The sequence below is a fragment of the Phacochoerus africanus genome, chromosome 2 (genome assembly GCF_016906955.1).
Source record: "Phacochoerus africanus isolate WHEZ1 chromosome 2, ROS_Pafr_v1, whole genome shotgun sequence".
Taxonomy (NCBI): Eukaryota; Metazoa; Chordata; class Mammalia; order Artiodactyla; family Suidae; genus Phacochoerus; species Phacochoerus africanus.
The window spans coordinates 31,329,445-31,356,477 of record NC_062545.1 but is presented as its reverse complement, the minus strand read 5'-3'; the positions used below and the strand labels follow the sequence as shown (position 1 = coordinate 31,356,477).

Here is a 27,033-nt window from a genome sequence, read left to right as displayed (position 1 = left end):
ATTGTAAATTCTGAAGATATCAATATGTTAAAAAAAAAAAGGAACCCACCTTTATAATGTCATAATTATTTGGTTTGGAAATTATCCTCAGTCATAATAGAAGATTTTGGGAATAAACACATGCCACATTCCTCAGATTAAATACATCCTGAGACTTGTGATGCTGAAGATAAGTGAAACCTTCTAATACACGTTTGTTATGATTCTGAACATCCAGATCTGTATTAGCCTAACTCCTTTGTTGCAGGTTTCTACTGACAAGAAAACTAACAGGAGTGAAGCTAGGTGGGTTTGTCTCCATCTAGTGGTCAGTGTATTGTGCTCATATTTTGATTTTAAAATAAAAATATGGGCTCATGTGTGCCATATTTTTGATTCCACATATAAGTGATATCTTATGGTATTTGCCTTTCTCTTTCTGACTTCCTTCACCTCAGTATGACAATCTTTAGTTGCATCCATGTTTCTGCAAATGTGGCACAAGTGAACCTACTTCCAAAACAGAAACAGACTCACAGACATGAAGAACAGACTTGCTGTTGCCAAGGGGCGGTGGGTGGGGGGGTGGAGAAGGGATGGACGGGGAATTTGGGGTTAGAAGATGCAAACCATTACACATGGAATGGAATGGATAAACAAGGACTTACTGTACAACCACATCCAGTCTCCTGGGATAGGGAATGATGGAAAAGAATGTAAAAAAAGAATGTACAGATATGTGTAACTGAGTCACTTTGCTGTACAGCAGAAATGAGTACAACATTGTAAATCAACTATGCATTAATCTAAAAGGAAGAAAACAGTTTAACGAACAGAAACAAAGAATAAAAAGGTGGCTTTTAGGAGGATGAGGGAAATAAGGAGAGATTGGTACAAGGGTAGACACTTTGAGCTGTACGAGAAATAAAGTCTAAGGATCTAATGGTAAAAAATATAATGGGCATTTTATTTTCTTAATTATGTGAAAAATGACTCTAACCAAGATACTACTGTTACTTTCCAATCATGAGTATCAAACTTGACAATAATCAGATAAAAGAGGAATAACCTTAAAACAAATACATTAAAATTATGGCTTCACTATATTATCCAAAATTCCATGAAGCTGTTTCTCTGTTACCAAAAAAAGAAGGATTTTTTTCCTATAAAATGTAATTTCATAGTTTTTCCAGTTACCTTGCCCACATTGTTACAGAGCATTACACTAAAAGTTTTTATTTTCATATTAGTCATTTAATTTTGATACCTACATATAAAATAATATTCATTAATATGCACTAAAGGCTGATGACATTAGGGGGCTATTCTTAACTAACAGAAATAATATTGTATCGAATTAAATTTAAAATATTACTTGTCAAATAAAGAGACTCATTCCTAATGGGGTCTCTTTATCATACCTAGTATTTTCTTTGTAAAAGTGTGCTTTACTTTATAATGACTTAATTTTCTCTTCCTTTCCTTTTTGTAAACCCATTAGAGATAAGAGATTAGGGATAAAAATAAAACTCACACATTTATTGAAACTGTATTGTAAAAATAATACCACCTTTCATTTTTGACAATCTCAGAATTTACCAAAGATCTCATAAAGTTTGTATTGTTACCCCCATTTTCATCTAACACAGGTGTCAAGTGAATCTCCCACCCCATTAAGACCTTAGTAATCTGCTTTTTGTACATAGATTTATGTCTTTAGAAGTTCAAAGTCCTTCCCCGAGATTCATGCAAATGCCCAGAGGGCTCACATTCTCAAAGCCATCTTCAGGTCTGGGCTTCTGCATTCATGAAATACATCTCTGGTCTGCAGTATGGCTATCCAGACCTGAAACCCAGGTCCATTCTTAATTCCAAAACATTACCCATTCAACCCTGGGGGTAGTAAATGTTGCTGAAGAGACTTCAACTTGAACATTAGATAGCTGGGTTCCAAAGAAATTCTTCTGTTTCTCCACCACTGGGAAACCTACAGTGGCCGCTCTCTTCTCTGGCTCCTTAGACTGACACCACAGGCCTTTTGACAAATAGGATGCCCTCCTTAGGAAGGAATTGCAAGCACTTTTTTTTTTTTTTTTTGGCCACCCCACAGCATATGTAGTTCCAGGGCCAGGGGTCAGATCCAAGCCACAGTTGCGACCTATGCTGCAGCCATGGAAACACTGGATCCTTAACCTACTGTGCTGAGCCAAGGATTGAACCTATATCCCACCAATCCCATTGCACCATATCAGGAACTCCATAAGCACTTTTTTTTTTTCATAAATGAAAAGAAATTGATGTTTAGAAGCATAGTTTCACAGGAATACTGTATTGAGTACTTGAAACACAGGAAAGTAAGATAGCTTCTAGAGCTCAAAACTCTATATTCTGTTTAAACCTTTAAAGAATTCTCAAAAGACAACTGCTTGTCCTATCAGGTGAGAAATTCTTTCTTTTTTCTTTCTTTTGCTCCTCAGGGCTGCGCGTGTGGCATGTGGACATTCCCAGGCTAGGGGTCAAAGCGGAGCTACAGTTGCAGGCCTGCACCACAGCCACAGCAACGCAGGATCCCCCACCCGCTGATCAAGGCCAGGGATCAAACCTGCATCCTCATGGATATTAGTCAGATTCATTCCTGCTGCACCACAATGGGAATTCCAGAAATTATTTCTTATGTGAACTGTGGATTTAATGTGCAAGCAACTCAGAGCAGAAGTCTACCCAGAACAGGCAGAGAAAAAAAAATTGTCTTTGGTTTTGATTAGGCCATTTACACACCAATCAAAACTGGATATAGTTTTATTTTGTATCCTTGACATTGATTACCTAAAGGCCCTAAAATCTATGGCAAAGGGGATTTTTATACTTAAATTTAAAATTCAGTACATTCAAAATGAAGGCAACATCCTGCCTTCACTTTCGTTAGCAATACAAATAGGAGATCTCAGATGAGTTACTCCAGGTTAGGTTTGACTTGCTTTTAAAAATTGTGGCATTTGGAACGTCTTCCTCTCAGCCTCCTCAGATCTTTGGCCAGTTATTCTTTGGCTCTGATTATCAGGAGTAAACAGGAGACTAGTCAGGAGAATAAATGGATAAGATTAGAGGTTTGCCTCCAATTAAGAAAGGATGTCATATGATACAAAAAAGTAACATGGCATAGAATGATGACAGAGACCAGTTAATATTAGCTCATTACATTGACAAGCATGTCATATCCAGACAGTACAGTCCTTTCATGTTACAAAAGGAAGCGTTTGTTCCATGGGTCAGGCTTGGCTTGAAATATTGGGTTAAATAGTTAAAGATTCCTGAGCCACTAGGACAAGAGGCAAATGTCAGCAGATTATGGCTAATGACTTCCATGGTTTCTTCCTTCCTCTGAGAAAGCTGTGCAGGATTCTTAGGAGAAAGGTGGCTAGGTATATTCAGAAAAACCTTACAAATAGTAACTCCCAAAGGACAAGTAGAATTCATATTAGGTAAAGAGAAAAGGAGGCAAATGTCATATGGATGTAAACCAACTAAGCACTCTTATTCTCAAAAACCATGTTCTCCTTGCTTGAGGGTCAGTTTCCTTCCTTTTCCCCACCGTCTGCTCCATAGAGGACCTTACCTCCTTTATGCACATCATTGGATCTGGGTTTCCCTGTGATTATTTTGGAAACAATAGAATGCTGAATAAATAATGCTGTGTGATGTCTGAGCCTAGATCGGAGAAGGTCTTACTGACTTTATCCTAGTTTCTTGGAGCACTCACTCTCTATGAACCTTGAGCAACTATGGAAATGAGTGCTCCAGTTGACAGCGCTTGGAATATAACACCTGGAGCACAGGAATCCCCAAGTCAAGCCCTGTCCAAATTCCTAACTCATAAAGTTACAACATATAATAAAATGGTTGTTCTATGCAAGTAAGTCTTGGGATTGTTTGTTACACAGCAGTAGATAACCAAAGCTCTCAGTTTCCATCTACTTGCCTTCCAGATCTCAATATGGATTTCATGTCTTGGGAAAGCTTCTTCTGACGCTATAATCTGAGTTTAACATCTCTTCTAGGTACTGTTCCATAACATCTGTTTTCATATTGTATTGTAATTATTTATTCTTCTCTGAGATTAAGGAGAGCAAGGATTGTGTCTGAATTATTCTTACCCTTAGAACCAAAAATGCCTGATAAAGCAGTAGGCAATAAACAAGCATAACCAACTGAATCAATAGATGCATTTATTAAGCAGATAATATTGATCTCTTGCTCCACTGAGAAGAAGCCCCTTACCAGTTACACTATTTGATAATCAGCTTCCAATAAAAGCAGTCATGTAAATATATCTCAGCAAAGTATAAGGGTAACATGCATTGCACAAGCCACTTAACCACCTAAGTTAGTAAAATACATAGAGGATTGAGAAATAGATCTGGACGGTGTGAATTTTTCTTCTAAATATTTACTGAACTCCACTGTTCTGGATTTTGACCAATCAGAGTTGGATTAATCTTGCATTAGTGCTATTCTCATAGGTTTTATGGATAAGGAGAATTTTTAAGACTGTGGAGGTTCATGATCTGTGTCCCTTAAATGAAAAATGCCCTCTTGTATCCTATAAATAAGACATCTGTGAAGTGGCAGATGCTAGCACAAACAAGTTCATTTTGTGACAGTAAAACTGTCACAAATACGTTTAAACTGAAAATATACAGCTAGGAAAATTTTACAAGATGCAGATGTCATGTAAGGCAGTGAACTGGGCCAAATGACCCAAAAGATGTAATGGGCAGGGATTTTTATGCAATGAATAAGAAATCAGAGAAGGTGAAACACACATACATACACAATAGGATGACCCTCCTGATTATGTCACTTGGTTGGTACCTAGAGTCCTCTGAAATGTGGACTGTGTTTCCCCAAGCATCTGAGCCTGACTGAAGACTCATCAAGAAAAAGGCCAAAGGTCTTCCCAAGTGCTCAACCTTAGTACCTCAGACAGGAGCTTTGATAAGTCTCCTCGACCCATCGGCAGTTGTTCTTAATTTCTTGTAAGACCTCGGTGCCCTTCTGTCATTTTGAGTCTGAGAGGGCACTCGGGGACCAATGGTATTACAGCTTCTGCCACACACAGCAGCCCCCACACATTGCTTTCTCTGGGGGCATTCTTTAGAAAATGAAATTCCAATTCACTGACATCCCACTTAGAGATCAAGTTTTCCTACGACATTCCTTACCAAGCAGTTCCCATTAAAGAAAATCACAGTATAAGAACTGGACCAATGTGACAATGCATTTTTTCTGATATACAGTAAAATGTAATAAACATTGTTTTTATATCATAGTTTACTTCTATATTTTCCCTTAAGGTCTTGATTGTCTATTGCATGTTATATTATTTGAACATTATCTAAGAGTATATACAGGAAGGAAAACCCCTCTGAAGTCAATATTATTATTCTAGGTTTTCCTAAGGTGAAAAATTGAGGTACGGTTGAGTCATCACATGTCACAAGTTAGAAAAGAATAGATTACAGGAATACCGCATAATAAATTGAAGCCTTTTCTTCCACCATTCCATCCCTCCATATTCATAATTATATACACTAGAATTCGGCAGGATTTAGACATGTAACTAAAAGTCCTTAATTTAAAGCCAAGGCCTGGAAAGTTTAAATTGTTTAGATTCACATAGCTGGGGGCAAAGCAAACACTATCTGTCAATGTTTTTATGTGTTCATTTGAAGTTTAACTTATTTCCCAATGAGACTCTGATACTTAAACTTCTAGACCACATAGAAAGTACAGTTCCCTTGAAGAGGAGGCAGAATGCTTTATAAATTCTGTATCCCAAACAACTAGATACAATGAATGTAGATATACTACTTCCCAAAAGATTTGATTTGCTCTCTAAATGACACAGAAAAAAATAAGAAGTATTCACAAATAGCAACAGCCAAGAATGGTCAGTTTTTCCCCCATATGTGTTTCTCTTGATCAAATACAATATCCTGACTTCCTGCAAGGAGAAAAAAAAAAAAAAAAAAAGCCCAACCTGGAACAAAATGATTCAAGATAACTGCTTTAAGAAAGAGTTGTTTGGTTTCTTCTTTCAGTGAAAAAACGGCAGTAACACCGAAGTAATATTTTCAATAGCAAGAGAAATATAGAGGAAAAAGGCTAAAGTGCGATGAAGGAAAAGAAAAGGGAAAGAGCTCGTTAAGGGAATCAGGTGCATAATTATTGGAGTATAGTTACACCAAAGAATTTGGTATATATTCTTGTTCTTGCCTTTGCTCTACTGATCATGTCACCCCACTCCAGTCAATCCTTGGCCATAAGGAAATATTTTTATAGTGCCAACAGATAACTTGCTTAAGGCATAAAATTGATTTTAAAAATAAAGTTTTAATTGATTTCTCATGCTAAAGAACAGCGTCGATCCTTTCCCAAGGTTGAGTTTTAATTATGTCTTGACCATATAATATCTTTAATGGCTTCCTGAACGCAATATCAAAGTGGCAGCCAGCAGGCCCTTCAGTCACAAGTAAGGATAAGTCCATGGACAAGCCAGATGCTTCATATGCTTGAGAACAGCACTGATTTCCCTTGCTCCTTATTGTCAAGCCACTCAAGATATTCTTATTGAGCTCAAATAAGCTGACCAAAGAATATATCTTAAAAAAAAAAAAAAAGATTATCACATGAAGCAGTTTCCTCCTCAGCAGTAAAGCATAAAAAGAGGGAAAGGCTCATACATTTCTGTAGTTGACCACTGTCTTGGTTTAGCGCTTTTCACGGGCTGAAATGCAGCTGCCAAAATCTGCTTTAAAGTTCATGATATTCCATAGAAATGATAACTCTGTTAACACTTCCCAGGACCAAACCCAGAACATGGAATTGAAAATATCAGGGGTCAGAGGACCCTGAAAGATAAAAAATATTATCCATACACGGAAATAGAGCACACACCTTACAAGCCAAGGATTAATTCATTTAGGCCATGTTAAAAATTCACATCACTTCCCCTGTGCCTTTTTGACGAGTATGGCTCTTAGGGACCTATAAGTCTAGTTAACGTTTACACTGAATGTAATGCAATAGTTAATGTTTACATTTTCTTTCTGCAGTTCTTTCCCACTTTTCAAAATAATCAGAAACTTCACACAATCTTGGATACCCTGTTACCAATTTGTCCTTGGTATTTAAGGAGTCCAGCAGATGATTTGTTGAGTCGAGAATCTCTAATGCATAACTGGAAATAGCTAATCAAAATACAATTTGGATGTTTTCCATTTAGGCTTGACTTTCTCTAGCCACTCTAGATTAATTCTTATCTCTAAAATGTCAAAACAAATGATATAAAAGTGAGAAAAAAAATCTCAACCAAATGACTGTTTCATCTCTGAGGGATTAAACTACCAGTATAAATAATTTTTCAGTCAATTGACTTATTATTTTACCAAATTTGCCAACCAATAGAGTTAAAATAATTGAAATATCTGTGTAAATAGCCATGAACCATGAGACCCAAACTCATAATTTTCATTTTTCACTTTGTCCACTGCCAAGCTAGAAACTATTTTCTCTTCCATATAAACCTTTCCGTTCTCTTCTGTGGCCTTTAAATTCCCAGCTCTGTTGGACTTCTAACACATCAAAAACTCCATCACTACTCTACAAAGAACAAATAGTAATCACAAAGTGTCTGCTCTGTGGTAAAAGAAATTTCTGACAGGTTCCTCCCTAAATAAAAATAAATGGAATGACTCCCATAAAATTCATGTGGTCCACACAGAAATAGTTGGACTACATCAAGACCTCAAATATGTCTGGTGAAAAACATAAGAACCACAGTAGGATAAACTTCCTATTGATGAGATCTCTCAAATCACGCAATCCTCTTTAAGAGAAGCTTATCACTGTCACCTTTGAGAAACTGAACAAATCACCAAACAGTAAAAATGACAGTCACATATTATGTGGAGGCAGAGCAAAACTCCATCTTAGCTCTAAATATTAAGATTCTCAGAGATTCATGTAATAGTTGCTTCTTTGCCTGCTCCTTAAAGGTGGTTCTTCAGTTATAAATCATGCAGGCATATCCTGCCCCTCTGTTTTTGGTTCAGTATCTCTGACTCATAAGATTGCTGATAGCCAATGAAATCAACTGAAAATGTTCTTATTTAGAATCCTCTGTCTCCCAAGTCCTAGGATTTCAGCAGTGTGCTCAGCATTGGTGATGGGACCCTCTTGTAACTCCCTGTCCAATCCACTCTGTGGTGAAGAACCTCCATTTATGAGAGGAATGGCTGGGCCGAGGCTGCTGTCTGTGGAAAAGAAAAATAATCAGGTTGCCAAGGCTTGACCTCATCACCTATTCTTCATTAACTTCACTTTATTCCTGCCATGAAATGTAGAACTAAATTGCCATTTAAGAAACTGGCACAAATGTAGGTAGTAGTGTTTAAGGCTTCTAGGTGGTACTTAAATGTGAATAATTGTTATGACAAGGTTTAGTCGTAAAATGATTAAAATCACAATGTATTGTGCAAGTAAAAATGTGATGGTGAAGATAACAGGTACTAGTAATGATGTCCAATAACTATGCTATAGTTACCCCAGTCTTGAAGATAGCAGATACTATTTTATGCTCTTGGAGTTTCTTAACACAGAAACTTCAACTCTGCTTGTATGCTTCTTTGAATTAGGCTATAGAAGCATCCATAAGAAATATAAAACCACCTGAAATAGGCACCTTAAAATGTCATTTGTGTCCTCTTTCAATCTGTCTACCCTCCTCAACTTTGGAGAAGGGCCATTTCTCCAGATTCCAGCTCATCTCTGTGTCATCTTTTAATGAATGTTTATATATGCAGTGACTAAGCAACTGAGAATTCAGGATCCAATTTTATTTGCTTTTCACCATATATATAAAAATAACACATGGAAATGGAGCCAAAGTAAACAGGGTGAAAGAAGCATATTATCATATAAACACACTAATAAAGTTGGTAGTTCCATGTGGAACTAGTTAAGGCTGCCAAGTATATTCACCACACCACTAACAGTTTATAGGCCACAATTTACATAATCAGAGATCTCTACATATATAAACCACATAAAAGATTTTTTGTAAAGTAGTATGGTATGTCTAATTTAATTGACCACAAGATTGCTACGGCTTCATTCCTACGAATAGGAAGATTAGCAGAATTATGCTCCTTCTTATCAGTTGCCTGACACAGCCTAACTTGTGTAGTTTTGGTGTTTTGTACACTTTTTATGTGGCTGGCATGTGATTCCTTCAACAGTCTGCCCATCACAGCGACAGGTCACTGATGTGGTTCTCGTGTTGTTCACGTATTTCTGCAACTCAGATGCGTTTCACTGATGTGGTCTGTACATGCCTTAAAGAATTTTTTTCACTCCCTCCCTCCCCCCAAGGAGGGACCTTTTTGGAATCCTTTACTCCGTAGGGTCTGGGGTGTTCTAGAGGGTCACCACATTGAAGAGAACAACCTTGTGGTATTAGAAGAGCAGGGGCTACTGACTTTGATGGAAGGTTGACAAAGATACTTTGTCCCTGGAGTCATTTTTATTATATGACGCCTGTGTTCTGCCAGGAAGACTAAGGACCACCTACCCGCACACTGCAAAGCACAGCTGAGATCTGTCTTTGTGACCCAGACACACGCCCTCTCAACTTTTCTCTGTCCTGTAGGAAAACATCGCAGCCCAGGCCAGATGAAAACAAGCACATTTTCTCCCACTTTTTCTGTGGGAAAGATGAGCTGAAACCAAAGTTAATATATTTGGGAAAAAAACAGAACAGATTTTTAAAAAGTCCTTCCTTTAGCCCCATCGGTATGCTCCTTGTGGGAGTCTTACAAAGAAAACGTCTGTTAAAGTGGAAAACACTGAAGGAAACCCATGTTATGTGAAACTTTAATTCCCTGGAGCTGGGAAAGGTGAAAGAATCAGGTCCCTATACTCTTGGACTGTTTTTGTTAGTTACCCGGAGTGTTTGTGCAATTGATTTTAACCACCTCATCCAGGAATCCCCTTCATCGGCTTGATATAGTTCACACAAATCAGTTGAAGCTCATTTGAAGATGCTGTACTATTATATTATATGAGACCAATGTGTGAGGATGCAGATGCAGAAGAGGAAGAAGAATTGATTTGTTCTTCATTTTTTAATTCTCTTACTGATATCTGCAGCATTATTTCAAGAATACAGCCTTGCTACAACTTCACTTAATGCTTCTTCTGGAAAGGGATACATCTGGCACAAACTACCCAATTTTACACGATGAAATCATAGACCCTGAGCCAATCTTGTGAAACTATTGGCTCATGTAAAGCTAAATCACATAATATAATCCCTACATACAACCTCTTCCATTTTTTTTAGTCACTCGATCACTGGCAAGTATAATTAAACAATACCAAAATGAAAAGGATGGGGCCACATGGTATTTTGCATGATCGACTCCCCTTCCAACTTTTCACCAAGAACAGAGGTTCATTTCTATCCGACTAAAATTAATTTCACAGAGTAAACTTTAGAGCAGTGTTTTTCCAGCTTTTAGGAGTTTGACACACTCTTAATGTGAGTCTCACTTCTTAATGGTACAGCTTACCCCAGGTCCCATATATAACCTTACGCAAGTTTTCATGAGAGAATGCTCATGCCTATTTTTCCCCCTAGAAACTAAATTTATTCATTTTTATTTTTTATTTCATTATATTAATTTTTCTCTCTTTTTATTGTACTGAGACTATTTAACATGAGATCGACCCTTTAATACATTTTTAAGTGTACACTATGAATTGTATTGTTAAGTATAGGCACCGTGTTATATAGTATACTCATTTTATATGATGCACTTTGATATGGTCTGTTCTATTCTATTTTACTGTGAATTATTTGTTTGTTTTCATTACCCACATATGTGCCATGAATAATCATTTGAAATACGTATCTTTAGGTAACACTCACTATGGAGTTGAAAGGCTGGCACAGAATAAAAATGCACCTACACAATGAGTAAGAGCCAACTCTTATTGAGTACTGAGCTAGATACTTCTTTCTTTTATTCATTATCCTACAAATCTGCATCACAAGCTTCTAGTCATTTTATAGATAAAGGGGCATAGAGAGGCACATATCTTACCAGCATTTACAGAGCTGGGTAGTGTCAGAGCTTTGATATAAACCCAGGACCACCCAAATTCTTAACCACTAAATTAACATCTAAACAGAAAGCTGAGTCTTGAGTCATGTCTTAGACCTGGGAATATCTGGCTGACCCCAGAGTTTTCATCCAAGAGGATAATTGTGCAGACTTACATGGTTCTGGGGGGATCTCCATAGCTCTAGACTATTTACAACCTTCAAAACAGGCCTCCACATTGTGCATGTTCTTCAAAGGGGAGACAAATAACTAGGCCTTGTCCACCTGGTAGGAGCCGCACAGCAAGAAAAGCCAATGAGAATTCTTGCCCAACAATTGGCGTTGGCATAAATGTTAAGTTTATTCTAGGGCTTGGTGGAATACATGTCCTGGATGACTTATTCTAGAACTAAAAAAAAAGGAACCTCAGGAGTTCCCGTTGTGGCGCAGTGGTTAACGAATCCGACTAGGAACCATGAGGTTGAGGGTTCGATCCCTGCCCTTGCTCAGTGGGTTAACCATCCGGTGTTGCTGTGAGCTGTGGTGTAGGTTGCAGACGCGGCTCGGATCCCGCATTGCTGTGGCTCTGGTGTAGGCCGGTGGCTACAGCTCCGATTAGACCCCTAGCCTGGGAACCTCCATATGCCGCGGGAGCGGCCCAAGAAATAGCAACAACAACAACAACAACAGCAACAAAAAAGGGAACCTCAGACTGTAATATAGGCCTATGATCAACTCTGAGGTTGAGGGGGGTGGGTGGCATCATAGCTTGGGGCCTTTTCTTTTCAGCAGCTAGAGTGGTCACAGTCCCAAACTAACTTTAGATGTAGAAGAGAGATTCACAGACGTAGTTCTTCTCCACCAAGGGGCTCAGTTTTGTTTGACCATTGACCTCTCATAGGTTTGGGATTGTTAATAGTCACCCAAGTCTTCAACCACAGTCTTTTGCTCCTGCTTATAGACATCAATCGATAACTTAAAATTTGTTGAGAAGCACCCTTATTGTGATGCCTCAGAGTTCAGTTAACAATGACTACCAGATTGATGAGTCCTGACCAAGGCAGACTAATTCATGAGCAAGCAATAACTGGCTCACAGAGTGGTCAAAATGATTAGGTAATTTAACAGAAATCAATAATAAATTGCTTGAAAATTTTTACATAATTCCAAGTTAAGTCAATCAAAACAGCTAATCTAAATGAAGACTCTAGACAATAGCGCAAATAAAGGCCCAGGGCAGGACTAGCTGTGAGGCCAGAAGATGTGAATCTCTTATAGGCAAGAAGTTACTACAATTTCTTTTATTAATTTGTTATTTTTAATGGGAAAGGAAAAAACTCTTTGACCTTAAGATTTTTTGACTCAGTTCTCTGGAATGTCTGGAAAAATTCTAAATAACTTAAAATCATGCCTGTTCTATGTTTTTTTTGTTTGTTTGTTTGTTTTTGGTTTTGTTTTTAGGGCCACACCTGTGGCATACAGAAGTTCCCAGGCTAGTGGTCCAATCCGAGCTGCAGTTGCTGGCCTACACCGCAGCCACAGAAATGCAGAATTCAAGACACGTCTGCCACCTACACCACAGCTCATGGCAACTGCCAGATCCTTAACCCACTGAGCAAGGCCAGGGATTGAACCTACATCCTCATGGATACTAGTTGCTGAGCCACTGCAGGAATTCCTCTATTCTATGTTTCTTTATCTTTGTGGAAAAAAAGAAGTATAGTCATTGCTTCATTACAGGACCATGGTTTTTGTGATATAAAAATGCCCATATATAATATCTGCTCTTGCCTTTCCCTCCTGGAATGGAAATTTCACATGGGCCAGACTTTTGTACGTCTTTTCTCATTGCTGCATTCCCAGAATTCAATTCCCCAGGAATATTCTGTGCCTACTTATATTCTAAATGGTTTTTTTTAAGTAAAAAAATTAAAATCATTTAAAATTTTTTACAAATCATTTAAATAATCCTTTAAAACATGCATTAAAAAAACCACAATTCTCTTAAGGTAATGTTTATCAATTTGCCTAACAAAAACTAAGTTAATATCTATAATAACATGAGCCGAATACAGACTCTGCATAGCATTCTTTCAAATATTTAAAACAGTTCAAACCATCAAAACCTCAATAAGATACTTCAATATTCTTTTTAACTTCAAAACACAGAGGTCTGTTTTTGAGAAAGCATTTTATGATAGATTTGTATTTGTTGGATAGTAAGCAAAAATTATTATTGAATAATAATTCTTGCAGTGATTGTAAATCATCTCAAAAATAGTTAATGATGAATTAATATGAGGCACAAGAGCCAGGTGACTAAACTGTTCCCTGATGGAAAATGTTCATCTATGAGAGATATTTTTCCGAAGTTGGACCTTGTAACAGGGCTGGTCTCATACACAGGTTTTTTAATTACTCAAGTCACTGATCAAGAAGAAACAAGTCTATGAACTCCTTATGAAAATGTAAATTTATGACCTACCCAGGAGAACAATACCCTCTACCAAAGTTCTTCTCAGAGATGCAAAATATGAATGGCATTTGTTTGCATATAAAGTTTTAGAGCAGATCTCCAGAAAAATCAAGTCCCTTTATACTGTCCACTGATATAATTATAATGAATGGCCCTTTTGAGGGCTTCCAAAACATTTTTTCATGCTTATTTTAATTGATATACATTCGCATATCTTAGGTCATATAGATCCTAAGAGAGGTACATAGCATTTTAGATCCTGTTCAACTCATTTGGAGAGAAAGCAGAAATTTCTTCTGAACCTAACCATTATTCATTTAGGAAAACATATTTGCTTTAATGGTAAATTCTATAACAAAAGTTCTTTTGTGTGTTTAAGTCGATGCTTATGTTTCAGGAGAAAGTATGTGTATCTGTGTATGCACTATAAACAGATTTATATGCTATTATATATGTATGTATATTTGTGTGTATACTATAAATGGATATATGTATATGTGTGTATGTATATATATTTAGCCCTGGTTCCAATATAAATTATATATCTTTTCATTTCACAAGCTCAAACCCACCAGGTTTTACTGAATATCTTTAGGATAAAAGCAGAATTCAGGCAACCTGAATTCTATTTCTGGTTTCTATTTTGTCTAGTATTTGCCCACTAATTATCTTTTTTTTTTGTCTTTTTGACTTTTGCTATTTCTTGGGCCACTCCCGCGGCATATGCAGGTTCTCAGGCTAGGGGTCTAATCGGAGCTGTAGCTGCCAGCCTACACCAAAGCCACAGCAACATAGGATCCAAGCCACGTCTGCAACATACACCACAGCTCAGGGCAACGCCAGATCCTTAACCCACTGAGCAAGGGCAGGGACCGAACCCACAACTTCATGGTTACTAGTCGGATTTGTTAACCACTGCACCATGACAGGAACTCTATTATCTTTTCTTCTGTGGCCAGATTATTGCTGCATTCATCTCACTCAATATTTTCAGCAGGAATTTGGTCAGAAAATCTAGTCCATCATACTGCCATAATCAACAGTTGTGTTTCATAATATTTTTTAAAAAATCAAAACACTAAATGGGACATCACAAAAGTGTATAATTAGTCCACTACTCTCTCTGTGCTTATATATAAATATGACAAGAAGTTCATGAAAGTCAAGGACAATGATAAATTGATAGTCTAAGGATTGCAAAGAATCTCATGAAGAGACATAAGTTCTCTGGATCTTTAGTGGCTGTCGACGATATTAACAATGATGGAGAAAGGCTTTCTCTCTGATGACCTTGATCATAGGGATTAAATAAATTTCTTCCAATTTCCTTTCCTTAATTTTTAAAGTGAATTTTGGATGGATGAACAGAGATACAGGGAGAGTAACCCTGGAATCTGAGGGCCGTTCTGGAAGGTTGGAGACAGGCCTGTGTGGCTTGCTTTTGCAGCTTCCCACCATGTTATGGAAAGACAAGTTAGGCTTGGCCTAGAAAAATAGCTCTCTGTCACTCCCTGGATGTGTGCATCTTCAGGGCACATGCTGCCAAAACAAACAGGCACCATCAGATTCCTTTCCACCTCCCCCTGAAGAGTGGCTTTATTGAGGATGACCTCTAGAACAGGGAGAAAGGATTCATTCACCCATCACTGCCTTAGCCCTCCCCAAATTCTTAGACCCCTCACTTGAACCCTGCAGGGGATGCAGACAATCAGCAAAAGAATGTTTTTGTAAACACCGTTTTTCAGACAGTCCTTCATCAGTGGAAAATGAAGACATACCGGAGCCTTCCTCTGCCTGGGCTGTTGTGGACAGGTTCAGGAAAATTGGGAAGGCTGGCATTTGAAATGCCACCTTGCTGTGGAGCATGGCATTTATAGACCTACCTTTCTGAGCAAATATATTTATTCCAAAGGAACTCACTATCGGGGTCTGAGATTTGCCGTTGCTCTTCAGTAAGAAATGTCAGAATGTTAGGAGCTGGAGAAGATCTCAGCAATTAATTAATCCAACCATCTTACCGCATAAAACATGCCTTGCTTGTGGCCCAGTGACTCATAATCACTTGAGAAAATACTTACTCTATAAAATTTTTTGAATATTTTCATAAATATGGCTACCATTCCCCAAGCCTTTTGAAAACATTACTTTTAAAAGGCAATGGCCCTAAGTAGCCTGTTCATTCCGATGTATGCGTATAGGGAGACTGATGAGAAAATGCTGTGAATTTGGGGAAAGAAAAATCCATTGTTAAATATTTTCAATATAAGTATCATCATTATAATCATCTGATTCTAAAAGCACATTTATTTGGTCATGCTGTTCACATTAATAAGCCAAAAGCAAATATTCTTCTCACGACCCGATATGTCCTAAGCCCTAAACTTGGCACCTTGAAGAACAGGAAAGAAGTGAGAGGCAGTTCTTGCTCACAGAGATGGGGCAGAAGGGAAGGTTTTCAACGCATCGATGAATCAGAGAAGAGAATGATGTATGAGAAAGCACCAGATCGCACAGCATCTATCAATAGGACTCTGAGCAAAAGTGGAGATCAAGGGTAATCAGGGAAAATCTTCTGGAAGAGAAGAGACTTGAGTTTGACTATGGGGGCAAAGAGAAATCTTTTGTTTTTATTCCATTTAGCGTGGTCCTCAGCATACAGAATCTCTGAAGCATGAATCGGCATGAAAGAGCTGTTTCTGACACTTCACTGAATGAAATAGCCGGCAAGGGAATAATGTGGGCTTTACAGACCACACGCCCACTAGTCATTGGCTGCATCTTCTGGGCCCTAACTGGTACTCTTTCACTTACCACGTCTGTTTTCTAAGTTTAAATACAACACCTGATGGAAAGAAATGTAGGCTTAGAAACACTGACACAACAGGGAAGCAAAAATCACATGACTTCTTCGATTACAGTATTTCATGGCAACTCATCCTGAGTGCACTTTTCAGATTGTCCCATATTAGGTCTCGCTTTTTTTTTTTTGTCTTTTTGCCATTTCTTGGGCCGCTCCCACGGCATATGGAGGTTCCCAGGTTAGGGGTTGAATCAGAGCTGTAGCCACCGTCCTATGCCAGAGCCACAGCAACGCGAGATCCGAGCCGCGTCTGCAACCTACACCACAGCTCACAGCAACGCTGGATCCTTAACCCACTGAGCAAGGCCAGGGATCGAACATGCAACCTCATGGTTCCTAGTCAGATTCATTAACTCTGCGCCATGACAGGAACTCCATTAAGTCTTTCATCAGTAGATAGTGTGTAAAAAAATAAATGTTTTGTGGCTTAATGACAATGTCACCATAGGAGCAGCAAAAGCAAATGCAGAGAACAAAAAGATCTTGACTGAAGTTTGTTCGGCGGCTAAGCTTAGTGTATAAGGGAAAGCACTGACCACACATTGTATGAAAGTATTTATAAAATTACACCATGCATGCATAATGATATGCACAAGTCAGCACATTTACCACCCCACCCAACAAATTTTCAAACTCATTTCAGATACATCCTATTAGTAGTAGTTTACTCAAAGGCAGATTGCATTCATCACTATTTATAAAATGTAAAGATATGTACTTTACTGAAAGCAGGGCTTAAAAATACATATGGGCATTTATGTATATACACACATCTGTACACTTATAATAGCATATAAGTCTATGTATAGCAGGCACACACACACACCTTTTCCTGAAATGTAAGTATTGACTTATACACATGAAATACCTTTTTGTTACAGAATTAACTATTGAAGCAAAAGTTTTGATAAGTGAATGATGGTTTCAAGGTTCAGAAGAAATCTCTACCTTGTCTTGCAAATGAGTTGACAAAGACTCTAAAATTGTTGACCCATTAGAATCTAGATGACTTTCAGACTGGTGCATTCATTATGATTGCATGTCAATGACTCCAAAACGCATGACCTAAAACAACACTAATCAGGAATTGCTGTTGTCCCTCAGTAGGTTACAAACCCAAGTCTCCATGATGATGTAGGGTTCGACCCTTGGCTTTCCTCAGTGGGTTAAGGATCTGGCATTGCCATAAGCTTCAGCATAGGACGTAGACAGCTCACATCTGCTGTTGCTGTGGCTGTGGCATAGGCTGGCAGCTACAGATCTGATTCGACTCCTAGCCCGGGAACTTCCATATCCCGCAGGTGTGGCCCTAAAAAGAAAAAACAAAAACAAAACAACAACAACAAAACCCAACTAATCAAGTATTTTCCCTGAGTTTCTGTGGGTCATGAGTTTGCCCAGAGACAGTAGGAACAGCTTGTCCATGATCTTGGGGGCTTCGGCTGGAAGACTGAAGACTGCAAGTGGAATTATTTGAAACTTCTTTCACTCACATCCAGGGCTTGCTGCTGATGTTGGCCAGTGGCTTGGTTGAAGTTTCAACCAGAACATCTACACATGGTCTTGATCACAAATGGAGACTAGATCAAGGGGCAAGCATCCTGAGAGAAAAAGCCAGACAGAAACCGCATCCTTTTTTAGGAACTAGCCTCAGCAGTCATGTAGAAGCATTTCTATACACTGCATCGATTGGGGCCCCTGCTCAGATTCAAGTAGCAGCAGACATAAATATAGGTCAGTAGGTAGCTTCTCGTTAGGAGGAAAGGTGAGCTAGGTCTGTGGAATGGCTCTCAGAGGTCTTCTGGGATAGTGGGTAATATTCTATTTTTGAACTGGGAGAGAGGGGTCATGTGAGTGTTCTGACTATATCTCTTCCGAAAACCCCAAAAGAAGCCTCAACATATTCATCCCAAGGGATCATCATTGTTCTAAAATTAAAGTTTAATATTTTTATGTCATAACAGACTGCCTCTTCTCCAGCCCCTGCCGATCCTACCAGTCTTATTTTCACTTTCTATCCTGCACCTGCTTTTTATTACAAGGCAATGTTTTCAGTTGTTAAAAAAAAGAAGGAGGCCCATACTGATTAAGATTAGAGGTTCATAACCCCAAGCTGTTCCATTTTGGGCCAGTTTGCATGAAACCTTGGTCTTCGGTACCCGAACCTTCTATTTGTATATTTGGCTTTTGTCATGATTGTTGTGTTTCTCAGCCCTCCTTCCTCTATTCCTTGAGGGTAAAGCCGTGAACACAAGCCCTGAAATGATGATGATTCTTCAGGCCCTCCCTGGAAGCTAGAAAGGAAAAATGTGTTTTGCACATTTGAAAAGTTGGATGTAGCTATTCAGGCTCTGGGTTTGTTCAAACTCCCAATTTCTAATTTGTGAAAATTTTTAAGTGGTGTTGGGCATAGAAAGCTGCCTAAAATTTTGAAGGTGTTTACTTCTCTGAATTATGTATGTGTTTTTCATTTCCTTGAAGGGCACGTCTAGTTAACATGGCTTGTGCTTGACATTCCCTTTGACTAAACATATATCCCTGTCCTGATTTTTTAGTCAAAATATATTCTTTATGTTCCAGACTACCAGTATTGATAATTTAACTCTTGCATGCCAGGCACTGTGCTAGGGCCCCTGGTGTCCTGCGGTGAACAAGATTTCTCTTGTTCCCACCACTACAAATTTATAGTCTAGAGATTATGCTGGAAGCCTTTGTTATATTTAAACCCAAAAAAGATTATTTTCTGATTGTCTTAAAAATGCATAAGAGGATGAATTCCCTTACAACTTTCTACTTATGCTTTCTTAATGATGGTTTGATTTATCTGATCCATGTGTAAATACGGTAAAGAATTTAACTGAAAAGAAAGTACAGAAAATAAAAGGAAAATCACATGAAAAAATAACGGTAGAAACTTATTACTAAATAGGCGTAGTGATTATGGGTAATCTGTTGGCAGCCATTTCTTCCGTGCACTCAAAAACCGTGGTTCATGAAATTAGAAATGTCCAATAGCAGAGTCATGGAGTGTGTGTTTCTTGGGTAATGTCCATTTCAAACTGGATGTTTTAGCTTCCTTTATGTTTGAGAACATCTTGTTTCTTACCCACTTAGAGTAAATATAATATTTAATAAGAATTTGTCACACTTGATAAAGTATCGATGCCTTTCGATGCCTAAAGGCAAAAGTGACCTGGTTCTAAGATGGCTGTAGAGGTTCATAGCTGCAAAGATGATAAAATCCACTCCGCAGGATTTTTATATTTGCAAGAGATGCCTAACTTCTATGCATCAGTTGGAAAAAATAAATCAAATGGTTTAAATGAATTTTATTTGCTTATGACTCTTCTTTTCTCAGCTGCAAACAACACTGCTTCTCTTATTTCCAGATGTTCTTCCAAACAATGGAGGGAAACAATAGTAGTCAATAAGACTGCACTGTATCAATCCGAAATATATCCACTCTTTATTTATTTTCTGGAATTCCTGCAAAATAAGTGTCGTCGACTAAGTTTTGGAAATTTGATTTGTTCTCAAGAAATATTCCCTTAGGTAAAAACAACAGTAAAAGTCCATGAAAATCTTATAAATCACTACTTGACTGGGTTTTCTCTCCTATAAAAACAAAACTCGTAGAAAATTGACCTGAATTTAGTACTTAAATCATTTTTCATATGGAGATAAACTTTCCAAGTAACTCTGAAGCAATTTGGAAGACATTTCTACCTTCATTAATTTTCCTAAGAGTTTTTCGGAAATGTTAATCCTCTTAAACTAAGATACACACTATGTTTTTTCCTAATTATCTATTAATATACTATGAGTGTGTATATATAGATGTAAGTATATATAATATTTATTTATAAAAGAACAAGGCAGATCTGAGAGAGAAAAATGGATAGTTTATTTTTCTGCCTCTGCTCCCAAATACTATCAAAACATCCTCTTTTGCTGCCTATTCAAACATTGGCAATTACCTAGCAACAACAGCATATATTTGGGGCATATTTTTTTAGTTACCACATCAATGTCAGGGGTAAGAAATATTATCAGGTATGTACCTTCTAAAAATACCACATTATCAAAAAAAAAATAGTATTGCACCAAGTAGGTCAACCATTCATTAAAGTCTGGGGTAACAGCAGTCACAGACCCACGTCAAGAGAAAGTAGGTCTGGCACAGCGTAGCGAAAAGCACTTTGTCTGCAGTAGACCAAACACTAAAGTTTGGATATTAAAGAGGAAATTTCTCCCTCTTTGATGGTTTTTTTTTTTTTTTTATCTTTAAGCATTCATTCACTCAACAAATATTTATTAAGTGTCTACATTAAAGACCCCAGGTAAGGGGGAGAGGGAATTGGAAACTTGTTGTTCGAAGGGTATAAAGTTTCAGTTATGTTAGATGGATAAATTCTAGAGATCTGCTACACAGCATAGTGCCTATACTTAACAATGGTATCGTGCTCTTCAAAATTTGTCGAGAGGGCACACACCTCATGTTAAGTGTTCTTACCGCAGTAAATAAATAAGTAAATAAAAGGTCACGAGGAAACTTTGGAAGAATTTGGTTGGGTCTCTTGATTGTGATGATGCTATCGTGGGTGTTTGCCTACATCCGGACTATCAGATTATCCACACTAAAACGTGCGGTTCTGGAGTTCTCGCTGTGCTACAGCAGATTAAGGATCTGGCATTCTCTCTGCGGTGATGTGGGTTCGATACTGGCCTGGCACCGTGGGTTAAGGATCCGGTGTCATCACAGCTGTGGTGTAGGTCACGGCTGTGGCTCAGATTGAATCCCTGGCCTGGGAACTTCCATATGCCCTGGGTGTGGCCAAAAAAGGAAGAAAAAAAAAAAGGGCAGTTCTTTGTAGGAGCAATTATACCTCAATAAATCTGTTTTAAAATTTGAAAAAGAAAAAGGACACTGTTCTGGACATTTGGGACATAGCTGTTAACAAAGTGTCTGCCTTCACGGGTCTTACTTTCTAGCAAGGGAGAGAGAAAGTCAACATCATAGAGTATCGGTCAGTGATACGCTAATCTTGAAGGTGGTACATCTTAAGGTTCAAGTTTATCAGCATCATCATTACCCACATCAACCTTAGCATAGCATCAACACCTAAAAATGACTTCAACACTCATATGAAGAACCATGAGCTCAAACACTACGCAAAGCAAATTAAAAGATGATATCTCTGTACTTTGGAGGTATTTGATACAGAAGAAACCACCACAAGTCAATAAAAGAACATCTAATAGTTACGCAGGTAATTTGCAATCAATAATTGGTGTCATCGAATGTGAGGTGTTATAGAAGATACAAATATAGAAGGGATATGGAAGGGATAATGAGATTGCCTGTCTTGTTCCACGGGTCATAAGCTGACTTCAAATTTTAATAAAGAAAGAGACTTTCATGTAACTCAGGGAGTTGCCACGATATTTCCCCATTACTCAATTATTCTAAGAATAGATAATCCTTTGACACTTTCTGTTGCAGGAGAGCCAAAGTTGGCATGAACAAGGCAGACCCTTTTGTAGGATGGAGATGTTCACTAGTCTCATCAATTCTGTCTTGCTGGTAAAGAAAGCTCCAGTACAGGGACAGGATTTCAGGGAAATCAAAGCCTGAAAACAAAGTATAGCTGTTTTCTACACTATACAAAGTATCGTATAGTGTGAACTGAATCTGAGTCCCAGAAACCTTAATTCTTCCTACCCCTGCCCTTAGCCATGCTCCACATCATAATCTTTTAAGTTCAGGTGATAGACAGTGGTGGACTTGTCATTTTTAACTGCTGAGAAATAATAAAATTGGCACAATTCATCTCTATTTGGGCAGAGTCTTGTATCAGGTGGTGTCATAGGGCAGTGCTGGTCAGGAATGGATTACCATTCCTTAGGTCACGGGTCCATGCATGATACAATCAGGGGCGGCAGTGTGTCCTGTGGTTCATGAAGCTACAGCTAAGTGCAACAGAGTTAGGGAGTTTCTCAGGATAAGGTAGTAAGCAGGAGAAGAAATGAAAATGTGAGAATTCATGTTAAATGGAAATATGCTACCTAGAATACACCACAGAATAACTCGTTGTATTATCAGGTTAATTAGCTATCCCAAGGGTTCTCATCATGGCTCAGTGGATTAAGGACCTGATGCTGTCTCCATGAGGAGGAGGGTTGGTTCCCTGGCCTCGTTCGGTGGGTTAAGGATCTGGCATTGCCTCCAGCTATGGAGTAAGTCACAGATGTAGCTTGGATCTGGTGTTGCCATGGCTGTGATGTAGGCCAGTAGCTGTAGCTTGGATTTGACCCCTAGCCTCCCAAATGCCACAGGTGTGATGGTAAAAAGAAGAAAAAGTTAGTTATCCCACAGTGAATCTCAGGGACTCAAGGTGATGGGAAAGAGAGCAGGTAAATTTAGTGGGAGGGAAAAGGAGAATTAGGTAAGCCATGCAAACTAGAGATGTCACCTTTGGGTGGTATTCAAATGAGTGATTCTTTGGGAGTATAGATACCATCAGCAGACTGTGTGTCTTGCAGGAAGAGGAGAGGCTTTCTGTAATCCAGAGATGTTGTCAAAGTGGGATGGATATTTAAGCCACTTCTTCTCCTTTCATGTTACTGGAGGCCAGACATCTATGTGTGACAGCAAGTGGCAAATTTTCACTTTTCCTCTGGATTCTGAACAACATAGATACACTCTCACTGCCTATGGAAGTTCCCAGGCTAGGGGTTGAATCAGAACTGTAGCTGCTGGCCTACACCACAGCCACAGCAACTGGGGATCCAAGCCGTGTCTTCGACCTACACCACAGCTTACGGCAATGCCAGATCGCTGACCCACTGAGTGAGTCCAGGGATTGAACCTGCATCCTCGTAGATACTAGTCAGATTCATTTACGCCGATCCATGATGGGAACTCCCCAACATAGATACACTCTGGTGTTCATGCATGATCTAGCAAGGATGAAGATGAAAAGCATAAAATGCAGAAGCCAGCAAAATCCTTCCGAGAGTGAAGAGGAAGTAAACTAATACTAAGGGGAATTAGCTGAACACATCTCCCTAAGCCACATAGTCCCTTCTGGACATACTCAAAGACTTAACTCCTTGTCTTTGACAGGAAAGGCATATAATGCCTGCCAGTAAAACTACTTACCATGCACTCTACGAGACCCCTTTTTCTTCCCAGAGGGTCCAGCTCTGTGCTAAAAAGCACAAGGAAAAGCAAAGTGTTTGGAAAGAAATGTTGTTGATGTCTCTTTTCCCCAAAGGTACTTCAAGCCGTAAATGAACACACACAATCTGTGTTTATTTTCTTTGAAATATATTTTTGAAAATATCCTGTGATCCAAAATATGTGTTTTCAATTTCGCTTGCCATTCCCTGGGCCATGAGTGATGTATTTTATCCATATTCATAACCATGCACAAACTTTCTATTCATAGCTCACTCTGCCGTATAAATTCTGGTGGCCAGGAGGCATTTCCTTGTGTGGCCCGCATCTGGTAATCTTTTACTGGAGGCCTGGCTTCAAATCAATGTTTGCATTCCTCCAAGGGCTCAGGTTAAATGTAAAGGAATGAGGTATTTGGGTCTTCCTTCAAAAAAAAAAAGTAACTGCATTTACATGTCCCGGGAAGGACAGGACAGTGTGTTCATAAGCTTTTGCTAGCTTCAGGAATGTCTAACCTGATTTCCTGTCATAAATATTTCATTAAAAAAAAAAAAGACTTTAGAAATATGCCAGTTCCAACTTGGTGCAGAAACTTCCAAAACCAGCTCTCTGTGGCAGCAGGAAACCAGCACCGCAGTCCCCGGTGCCCAGCCCCAGAAGGTCATGGGCATCCCCACACTTCTCCTCTTCATCTTCGGTGTGAGGGGAAGCCATCCCCCCGGGGGGGTTTCTTCTGGGTGGTAGAGGGAGAATTGTGGGTGGTAACCCAGGGTGCATACAACTTGGAGAGGACGCATGTTTACCAAGGGATGACTTCAAAGCCGACTCACAGAGGAAGTATCTGTCCCCGTGTCCACCCCTGCTCCAGAGAACAGGCTTTTAGTTCCAGGTAGGAATCTTGGTTGGCTCTCCCTCCTATGAGTGACTACTGCCAGCCCCTTTTCTTTCACTTTGATGAGGGGACACCGGACCATCATAGGTTCGTCTCAGCACCCAAGCTTGGAAGGCACCATCCAATCCATGCCTGTGGGCTGATACCTGAGATCATCTGGCCTTTGGAAGTGAGTGGAGCTGCCTCCTAGGTTGAACCAGTGAGCCCAGGGTGGTTCCCTTTTTAGAGTTCTTTACCCAGTCTCATCTTCCCACCCGGCTTTCATGCCTGGGGTTGCAGTGAACTGAAATTGAGAGGCTATGAAAATACACACGGGCGGGAGAGGTGAAGGAAGGGCACACGCTGTTCCGCTGGTTTCTCATTCTTGCCTTTCCTTACGTGGCATTCCTACCCCAAATAAGATATCCTCCTGCTTCCTTTGATGTGCCTTAACTGGAAATGCAAGGTCAACTTTGGGAAGAAAGCAAAGAGATATACTGAAATCCACTAGGAAGTGGCAACAGAGTGCTCCTTCTTTCTGATGGTAAACAGGAGCAGAATTGGGGTTTTTATCACACATTTCCCAGATGCAGTTCTCAGGTTTCCCGCAATGCAGCTCAGGAAAATCCTGTTTTTACTATTAAATTTGGATTCATTCACACAGAGTTGTTGCAATCGCTGTTTTGAATGTTTTCAAACTGACTGGCATAAAGGTAATAACATAGACCGAGACCAGCTGTGTCAACAGAGGCCGAGAAATTATTGAATGGCCAATTCATTGATGATTATAACTCTTATATATAGATAATGTGTCAGTATCATTATAAACAACAAGTAGTGAAAGGTTGATCTACATTCTGCATCTACCAATGATAACTTCATCAATAACCTTCATATTAATAATGTGGGTATGTGTCTCTTGCCAGAACAAATCTACATTCTGCTTCACTCATCAATCGTATACTCAGTCATAGATCTAGGAAAGAATTAATGAGCACCTACATTTTCTGGGAACTATGTGACACACAGGAGATGCAAGACATGGCTTTCTTCCTTAGTGGATAACACAAACGAGCAAACCAACAGTTACCATACAACACTATAAATATAAATTTGGAGATGTGTGTAAGGTGATAATAGAAGCAAGAAGTATATAATCTATGTTGTATTGGGAAGTGGGATCTTGGGAAAAGTTTCTTTGTAGAAGAAAACTTTGTTGACTCCTGACTGGTGGATAAGATTTACCAGGCCAGGTGGGGTAAGGAGCAGTGTGGGTTGTTCTAGCATGTGCAAAGGTGTGCTTACAGAAGGGTATCAGGAATCTGAAGAACCCATAGTGTGCTAAGATTGGGGAATAATATGTGCTTTCAGGACACCTGGCGTTAAGGTGGAAAAAGAAGTAGTGGAGTGATTCATGGAAACCCTTTGATGCCACTCCATGGGATTTGCAATTACCCTGACATCATCACCTTCCTTAGGAAGCCAATGCAAGATTTTATCAGGAGAATGATCTATAGTTATTATTTTAGAAAGAGCATTCTGGCAGTAACATTGAGGACTGATCAAGAAGAGAGGGGCAAAGGAAGACTCAGGAAGGATATTAAGTAGCTGTGGAAATTGAGCTTCAGATAAAAAGAACTCTGGAGGGGGAATACACATAAAGTCCAGGGCTCAATTCAGGGGAAGCATAGGTACCTGAATGAGAGAAACAGCAAAAGGTCAGAGATTTTGCCCTACTTGCAAGCTAACAACTTAGCCTGCCATTGTTTCATGGATGCTGAGGGCAGACACAAGTCTCCTGGGTCAGAGACAAAGGAGAGTTGAATCCTCATAGCAATGGCGGTAGCCAGCGTATCTGCATTTTTGCACCGGTACCCTGAGCCTTCATGTCCTCAGGATGACACAAGGAAGGACCAAATGACATCTGCACACACACAACAGATTACATTACTGAAAAGAATCCTGCATTGAGAGAGTGTAAAATTTTTATCATGAGCGTAAAGCATGATTGCCTTTTTCTCTGGAGGGAGATGCTATCTCTAGCTTCCAAGACTGTAAGCAAATCTGCATGCTGCTCCAGAGAGGGACACTACTTCTATTTTTCTTCTTATTTATTTATTTAATTTTATTTTTTAGGGCCGCAGTTGTGGCGCCCAGGCCACAGGTGGAAACGGAGCTGCAGCTGCCAGCCTACACTACAGCCATAGCAATGCCAGATCCAAGCCATGTCTGCGACCTATACCACAGCTTGCGGCAATGCTGAATCCTTAACCCACTGAGCGAGTCCAGGGATCGAACCTGCATCCTCATGGATACTAGTCAGGTTCATTACCTGCTGAGCTACAATGGGAACTCCATATCTTTCAAGACTCTTCACTCTACAAATATTCTTATAAAGACAACCTCAAACAATAAGCATACAGTGCCTTGCTTGCAAATGTTGCAGAAAGAAAAGATACCCATAGAGAATCATCTCACAACAGGAAACATCCAAGGAAAAGA

General features: G+C 39.2%; 1 long non-coding RNA gene across 1 annotated transcript in view; it reads left to right on the top strand.

Annotated features, from left to right (window-relative positions):
* Window positions 1–26,765, top strand: part of LOC125114909 (uncharacterized) — a 253,329-nt gene extending 226,564 nt beyond the window's left edge. The window contains exon 5 of the long non-coding RNA XR_007131940.1: window positions 26,668–26,765. This is a non-coding gene — a long non-coding RNA (uncharacterized LOC125114909). The remainder of the gene's footprint in view (window positions 1–26,667) is intronic.
* The last annotated feature ends 268 nt before the right edge of the window (window positions 26,766–27,033 follow it).